An 8970-nucleotide genomic window follows, 5' to 3' on the forward strand; every position below is an offset into this window, starting at 1 on the left:
GTATGATTTAGTTAGTTTTTAATATATTTTATTAGTTTTTAAATAAAAATCACATTTCTGGACTTTACTATGAGTTTGTGTGTTTTTCTGTGATTTCAGGTACTTTCTGGCTGAAATTGAGGGACTTGAGCAAAAATCAGATTCAGAGGCTGAAGAAGGACTGCAGATGCTATTGGATTCTGACCTCCCTGCACTCAAAGTGGATTTTCTAGAACTATAGGAGTCCAAATGGTGCGCTCTCAATTGCGTTGGAAAGTGGATATCCAGGGCTTTCCAGAAATATATAATAGTCCATACTTTGCTTGAGTTTAGATGACGTAAACTGGCGTTCAACGCCAGCTTCCTGCCCTATTCTGGAGTTAAACGCCAGAAACAGGTTGCGAAGCAGAGTTAAACGCCAGAAACAAGTTATAAACTGGTGTTCAACTCCAAGGAAGACCTCTACACGTGAAAACTTCAATGCTTAGCCCAAGCACACACCAAGTGGGCCCAGAAGTGGATTTCTGCATCATTTACTCATTTCTGTAAACCCTAGTAACTAGTCTGATATAAATAGGACCTTTTACTATTGTATTAGGCATCTTTTGTTCATCTTTAGATCATTTGGTACACGTTTAGGGAGGCTGGCCATTTGGCCATGACTGGACCTTATTCTCATGTATTTTCAACGATAGAGTTTCTACACACCATAGATTAAGGTGTGGAGCTCTGCTGTTCCTCATGAATTAATGCAAAGTACTATTGTTTTTCTATTCAACTCAAGCCTATTTCTTCTCTAAGATATTCATTCGCACACAAGAACATGATGAATGTGATGATTATGTGACGCTCATCACCATTCTCACTTATGAACGCGTGCTTGACAACCACTTCCGTTCTACATGAAAACAAGCTTGAATGCATATCTCTTAGCCTTCTGATTCACGATCAGAGTCTTCGTGGTATAGGCTAGAATTATTGGCGGCCATTCTTGAGATCCGGAAAGTCTAAACCTTGTCTGTGGTATTTCGAGTAAGATCTAGGAAGGGATGGCTGTGACGAGCTTCAAACTCGCGAGTGCTGGGCGTAGTGACAGACGCAAAAGGATTACTGAATCCTATTCCAGTATGATCGAGAACCGACAGATGATTAGCCGTGCGGTGACAGTGCATTTTGGACCATTTTCACTGAGAGGATGGGATGTAGCCATTGACAACGGTGATGCCCCACATAAAGCTTGCCATAGAAAGGAGTAGGAATGATTGGATGAAGACATCTGGAAAGCAGATATTCAGAAGGAACAAAAACATCTCTATACGTTTATATGAAATTCTCCCCAATGAATTACATAAGTATCTCTATCCTGTTTTATATTTTAATTATATTTTAATTATCAAATATCCATAACCATATGAATCTGCCTGACTGAGATTTGCAAGATGACCATAGCTTGCTTCAAGCCGACAATCTCCGTGGGATCGACCCTTACTCACGTAAAGTTTATTACTTGGACGACCCAGTGCACTTTCTGGTTAGTTGTGCGAAGTTGTGACAAAGAACTAAGATTATGAACGTGCGTATTAAGTTTTTAGCACCGTCACCAAGGAATGAACGATCACGATTTCGTGCACTAAGTTTTTGGCGCCGTTGCTGGGGATTGTTCGAGTTTGGACAATTGACGGTTCATCTTGTTGCTCAGATTAGGTAATTTTATTTTAATTTTAAGCTTTTTATTTCTTATTTTCGAAAAATACAAAAAAAAATTTCTTTTTCGTTCTTCCCAAAATAATTTTCAAAAAAAAAATTAAAAAAATCATAAAAACCAAAATTTTGTGTTTCTTGTTTGAGTCTAGTGTCAAATTTTAAGTTTGGTGTCAATTGCATGTTTTAACTTTTCCCTAAAAATTTTTGAAAACTCATGCATGGTGTTTGGTATGCGAAATTGTTACTCTGAGGTTGTAAAATTTGTTGTTCATTCTCTCCCTGGCAATGGCGCCAACAAACTGGTGCACAATACCATGGTCCAAACATAACTTCACAACTTCGCACAACTAACCAGCAAGTGCACTGGGTCGTCCAAGTAATAAAACCTTACGTGAGTAAGGGTCGATCCCACGGAGATTGTTGGTATGAAGCAAGCTATAGTCACCTTGTAAATCTCAGTCAGGCGGATATAAAATAGTTATGGAGTTTTCAAAAATAAATAATAAATAGACAGAAAATAAAGATAGAAATACTTATCTATATCATTGGTGAGAATTTCAAATAAAGGTATAGAGATGCTTTCGTCCCTCTGAACTTCTGCTTTCCTGCTGTCTTCATCCAATCAGTCATACTCCTTTCCATGGCTGGCTTTATGTAAGGACATCACCATTGTCAATGGCTACTTTTCATCCTCTCTGTGAAAATGGTCCGATGCGCTGTCACTGCATGGCTAATCATCTGGAGGCATCACGGTGGTCAATGGCTGCATCCTATCCTCTTGTAAAAATGGTCCAAATGCTCTGTCATAGCACGGCTAATCATCTGAGGTTCTCGATCATACTGGAATAGGATTCACCCTCCTTTTGTGTCTGTCACTACGCCCAGCACTCGCGAGTTTGAGGTTCGTCACAGTCATTCAATCCTGAATCCTACTCGGAATACCACAGACAAGGTTTAGACTTTCCGGATTCTCATGAATGCCTCCATCAATCTAGCTTATACCACGAAGATTCTGATTAAGAGATCCAAGAGATAATCATCCAATCTAAGGTGGAACGGAAGTGGTTGTCAGGCACGCGTTCGTGGGGGAATGATGATGATTGTCACGTTCATCACATTCATGTTGAAGTGCGAATGAATATCTCAGAAGCGGAATAAGTTGAGTTGAATAGAAAAACAGTAGTACTTTGCATTAATTTATGAGGAACAGCAGAGCTCCACACCTTAATCTATAGAGTGTAGAAACTCTACCGTTGAAAATACATAAGTGAAAGGTCCAGGCATGGCCGAATGGCCAGCCCCCAAAACGTGATCACAGTATCAAAAATACAATCCAGGATGTCTAATACAATAGTAAAAAGTTCTATTTATAATAAACTAGCTACTAGGGTTTACAGAAGTAAGTAATTGATGCATAAATCCACTTCCGGGGCCCACTTGGTGTGTGCTTGGGCTGAGCTTTAGCTTTCCACGTGCAGAGGCTTCTTTTGGAGTTGAACGCCAGGTTGTAACGTGTTTCTCGCGTTCAACTCTGGTTTGTGAGGTGTTTCTGGCGTTTAACTCCAGACAGCAGCATAGAACTGGCGTTCAACGCCCTTTTACGTCGTCTAAACTCGGCCAAAGTATAAACTATTATATATTGCTAAAAAGCCCTGGATATCTACTTTCCAATGCAATTGGAAGTGCGCCATTTTGAGTTCTGTAGCTCCAGAAAATCCACTTTGAGTGCAGGAAGGTCAGAATCCAACAGCATCAGCAGTCCTTCTTCAACCTCTGAATCTGATTTTTGCTCAAGTCCCTCAATTTCAGCCAGAAAATACCTGAAATCACAGAAAAACACACAAACTCATAGTGAAGTCCAGAAATGTGAATTTAATGTAAAAACTAATGAAAACATCCCTAAAAGTAATTAGATCCTACTAAAAACATACTAAAAACAATGCCAAAAAGCGTATAAATTATCCGCTCATCACAACACCAAACTTAAATTGTTGCTTGTCCCCAAGCAACTGAAAATCAAATAGGATAAAAAGAAGAGAATATACTATAAATTCCAAACTATCAATGAAACATAGCTCCAATCAGATGAGCGGGACTTGTAGCTTTTTGCCTCTTGAATAGTTTTGGCATCTCACTTTATCCATTGAGGTTCAGAATGATTGGCATCTATAAGAACTCCGAGTTTAGATAGTGTTATTGATTCTCCTAGTTCAGTATGTTGATTCTTGAACACAGCTACTTTATGAGTCTTGGCCGTGGCCCTAAGCACTTTGTTTTCCAGTATTACCACCGGATACATAAATGCCACAGACACATAACTGGGTGAACCTTTTCAGATTGTGACTCAGCTTTGCTAAAGTCCCCAATTAGAGGTGTCCAGGGTTCTTAAGCATACTCTTCTTTTGCTTTGAACCTTGACTTTAACCGCTCAGTCTCAAGTTTTCACTTGACACCTTCACGCCACAAGCACATGGTTAGGGACAGCTTGGTTTAGCCGCTTAGGCCAGGATTTTATTCCTTTAGGCCCTCCTATCCACTGATGCTCAAAGCCTTGGGATCCTTTTTAATTACCCTTGCCTTTTGGTTTTAAGGGTTACTGGCTTTTTGCTCTTGCTTCTTGGTTTTAAGAGCTTTTGGCTTTTTCTGCTTACTTTTTCTTTTTCTTTCTGTATATATATATATATATATATATATATATATATATATATATATATATATATATATATATATATATATATATATATATATATATATATATATATATATTTTGCCATTTTTTTTTCTGCAAGCTTTGTATTCACTGCTTTTTCTTGCTTCAAGAATCATTTTTATGATTTTTCAGATTATCAAATAACATGTCTCCTTGTCATCATTCTTTCAAGAGCCAACATATTTAACATTCATAAACAACAACTTCAAAAGACATATGCACTGTTCAAGCATTCATTCAAAAAACAAGAAGCATTGTCACCACATCAATATAATTAAACTAAGTTCAAGGATAAATTCGAAACTCATGTACTTCTTGTTCTTTTGAATTAAAACAGTTTTCATTTAAGAGAGGTGATGGATTCATATGACATTCATAACTTTAAGACAAAGTTACTAAATACTAATGATCATGTAATGAGACACAAACATGGATAAGCACTTAATGTAAAGAAAACGAAAAACAGAGAATGTAAGAACAAGGAATGAGTCCACCTTAGTGATGGTGGCATTTCCTTCTTGAGGAACCAATGATGTCCTTGAGCTCTTCTATGTCTCTTCCTTGTCTTTGTTGCTCCTCCCTCATTGCTTTTTGATCTTCTCTAATTTCATGAAGGATGATGGAGTGCTCTTGATGTTCCACCCTTAATTGTCCCATGTTAGAACTTAATTCTCCTAGGGAGGTGTTGATTTGCTCCCAATAGTTTTGTGGAGGAAAATGCATTTGAGGCATCTCCGGGATCTCATGGTGATGAGCTTCATGCGTCTCTTGAGCTCCATGAATGGGCTCTCTTGTTTGCTCCATCCTTTTCTTAGTGATGGGCTTCTCTTCCTCAATGGGAATGTCTCCTTCTATGTCAATACCAGCCGAATTGCATAGATGGCAAATGAGGTGAGAAAAAGCTAACCTTGCCATAGTGGAGGACTTGTCAGCCGCCTTGTAGAGTTCTTGAGGTATAATCTCATGAACCTCAACCTCTTCTCCAATCATGATGCTATGGATCATGATGACCCGGTCTATAGTAACTTCAGACCGGTTGCTAGTGGGAATGATTGAGCGTTGAATGAACTCCAACCATCCTCTAGCTACAGGCTTAAGGTCCAGTCTTCTCAGTTGAACCGGTTTGCCTTTTGAGTCAATCTTCCATTGAGCTCCTTCCATACATATGTCCATGAGGACTTGGTCCAACCTTTGATAAGTTGACTCTCCTTGTGTAGGGGCGTGCGTTCTCTTCCATCATTGGCAAGTTGAACGCCAACCTTACATTTTCCGGACTAAAATCTAAGTAATTCCCTCGAACCATGGTGAGATAATTCTTTGGGTTCGGGTTCTTACTTTGATCATGGTTCCTTGTGATCCATGCATTAGCATAGAACTCTTGAACCATTAGAGTTTCGACTTGTTGGATGGGGTTTGTTAGAACTTTCCAACCTCTTCTATGGATCTCATGTCGGATCTCCGGATACTCATTTCTCTTGAGTTTGAAAGGGACCTCGGGGATCACCTTCTTCTTGGCCACAACATCATAGAAGTGGTCTTGATGAGCTTTGGAGATGAATCTTTCCATCTCCCATGACTCGGAGGTGGAAGCTTTTGTCTTCCCTTTCCCTTTTCTAGAGGATTCTCCGGTCTTAGGTGCCATCAATGGTAATGGAAAAACAAAAAGCTTATGCTTTTACCACACCAAACTTAGAATTTTGCTCGCCCTCAAGCAAGAGAAGAAAGAATAGATAAAGAAGAAGAAGAAAATATGGAGGAAATGAGGGAAAGGTGTATTCGGCCAAGAAGAGAAGAGAGGGTTGTGTGGTGTGAAAATGAGGAAGAATGGAGGGCTATATATAGGGAAGGGAGGGGGGTAAGGTTCGACCATAAGGGTGGGTTTTGGGTGGGAAATTGATTTTGAATTTTGAAGGTAGGTGGAGTTTATGAGGTAGGTTTATGGGGAAGAGTGGATGATGTGAGTGGTGAAGTGGTGATAGGGAAGAGAGATTGAGGTGATTGGTGAAGAGTTTTGGGGAAGAGTGTTTATTGGGAAGAGAGGATGAACATTGAGAAGAGGGAAGAGAGTGAGTGGAGGTAGGTGGGGATCCTGTGGGGTCCACAGATACTGAGTTGATCCTGTGGGGTCCACAGATCCTGAGGTGTCAAGGATTTGCATCCCTGCACCCATTAGGCATGTAAAATTCCTTTGCATGCAATTCTGGCGTTTAAACGCCGAATTGATGCTTGTTTCTAGCGTTCAGCGCCAGCTCTTTTTCACTATGCATTTCTGGCGTCTGAACGCCAGGATGCTGCTTGTTTCTGGTGTTCAACGCCAGAAACATGCTCTGTTCTGGCGTTGAACGCCAGACAGATGCTCCTTACTGGCGTTTAAACGCCAGTGAGATCCTCCTCCAGGGTGTGATTTTTCTTCTGCTGTTTTTGATTCCGTTTTCAATTTTTATATTTATTTTGTGACTCCACATGATCATGAACCTAATAAAACATGAAATAACAATAAAAATAAAATAAGATAAATAAAAATTGGGTTGTCTCCCAACAAGCGCTTCTTTAATGTCAATAGCTTGACAGTGGGCTCTCATGGAGCCTCACAGATGTTCAGAGCATTGTTGAGACTCTCCAACACCAAACTTAGAATTTGGTTGTGGCCTCCCAACACCAAACTTAGAGTTTGACTGTGGGGGCTCTGGTTGACTCTGTTTTGAGAGAAGCTTACTGTGCCTCTTTTCCATGTTTACAGAAGAATGACCTTGAGTTTTAAACACAAGGGAGTCCTCATTCAATTGAAGGACTAGTTCACCTCTGTCAACATCAATCACAGCTCTTGCTGTGGCTAGGAAGGGTCTTCCAAGGATGATGGATTCATCCTCATCCTTCCCAGTATCTAGGACTATAAAATCAGCAGGGATGTAAAGGCCTTCAACCTTTACTAACATGTCCTCTACTTGTCCATAAGCCTGTTTTCTGGAATTGTCTGCCATCTCTAATGAGATTCTAGCAGCTTGCACCTCAAAGATTCCCAGTTTCTCCATTACAGAGAGTGGCATGAGGTTTATTCCTGACCCAAGGTCACATAGAGCCTTCTCAAAGGTCATGGTGCCTATGGTACAAGGTATTAGGAACTTTCCAGGATCCTGTTTCTTCTAAGGCAATGTCAGTTGATCCAGATCACTTAGTTCATTGGTGAACAAGGGAGGTTCATCTTCCCAAGTCTCAATACCAAATAATTTGGCATTCAGCTTCATGATTGCACTAAGGTACTTAGTAACTTGCTCCTTAGTAACATCCTCATTCTCTTCAGAAGAGGAATACTCATCAGAGCTCATGAATGGCATAAGGAGGTTTAATGGAATCTCTATGGTCTCTAGTTAAGTCTCAGATTCCTTTGGTTCCTCAGAGGGAAACTCCTTATTGATCACTGGACGCCCCAGGAGGTCTTCCTCCTTGGGATTCACGTCATCCCCTTCTTCCTTGGATTCGGCCATGATGGTCATTTCAATGGCCTTGCACTCTCCTTTTGGATTTTTTTCTGTATTGCTTGAGAGAGTACTAGGAGGGATTTCAGTGACTCTTTTACTCAGCTGGCCCACTTGTGCTTCCAAATTTCTAATGGAGGATCTTGTTTCATTCATGAAACTCACAGTGGCCTTAGATAGATCAGAGACTAAGTTTGCTAAATTAGAAGTATTTTGTTCAGAGTTCTCTGTCTGTTGCTGAGTGGATGATGGAAAAGGCTTGCTATTGCTAAACCTGTTTCTTCCACCATTATTAAAGCCTTGTTGAGGCTTTTGTTGATCCTTCCATGAGAGATTTGGGTGATTTCTCCATGAGGGATTATAGGTGTTTCCATATGGTTCACCCATGTAATTCACCTCTGCTATTGCAGAGTTTTCAGGATCATAAGCTTCTTCTTCAGAAGATGCCTTTTGAGTACTGTTGGATGCAGTTTGTATTCCATTCAGACTCTGAGAAATCATATTGACTTGCTGAGTCAATATTTTGTTTTGAGCTAATATGGCATTCAGAGTATCAATTTCAAGAACTCCCTTCTTCTGAGTCGTCCCATTGCTCACAGGATTCCTCTCAGAAGTGTACATGAACTGGTTATTAGCAACCATATCAATGAGTTCTTGAGCTTCTGCAGGCATTTTCTTTAGGTGAATGGATCCACCTGCAGAAGTATCCAATGACATCTTAGCTAATTCAGACAGACCATCATAGAATATATCCAGGATGGTCCATTCTGAAAGCATGTCAGAAGGACACTTTTTGGTCAGTTGCTTGTATCTCTCCCAAGCTTCATAGAGGGATTCACCTTCTTTCTGTTTGAAGGTTTGAACATCCACTCTAAGCTTACTAAGCTTTTGAGGAGGAAAGAACTTGGCTAAGAAAGCCGTGACCAGCTTATCCAAGAGTTCAGGCTATCTTTGGGTTGAGAGTTCAACCACACTCTAGCTCTGTCTCTTACAGCAAAAGGGAAAAACATGAGCCTGTAGACTTCAGGATCTACTCCATTAGTCTTAACAGTATCACAGATCTGCAAAAATTCAGTTAAGAACTGAAAAGGATCTTCAGAT

The 8970-nt window shown here is 40.2% G+C and overlaps 1 non-coding gene across 1 annotated transcript; it reads left to right on the plus strand.

Annotated features, from left to right (window-relative positions):
• The first annotated feature begins 8640 nt into the window (after nucleotides 1-8640).
• On the plus strand, nucleotides 8641-8748 carry LOC112773383 (small nucleolar RNA R71). Its single transcript, XR_003187935.1, has one exon. It is a non-coding gene; the product is annotated as a small nucleolar RNA R71 (small nucleolar RNA).
• Nucleotides 8749-8970: the final 222 nt, after the last annotated feature.

This window comes from Arachis hypogaea, chromosome 18 (genome assembly GCF_003086295.3).
Source record: "Arachis hypogaea cultivar Tifrunner chromosome 18, arahy.Tifrunner.gnm2.J5K5, whole genome shotgun sequence".
Taxonomy (NCBI): domain Eukaryota; kingdom Viridiplantae; phylum Streptophyta; class Magnoliopsida; order Fabales; family Fabaceae; genus Arachis; species Arachis hypogaea.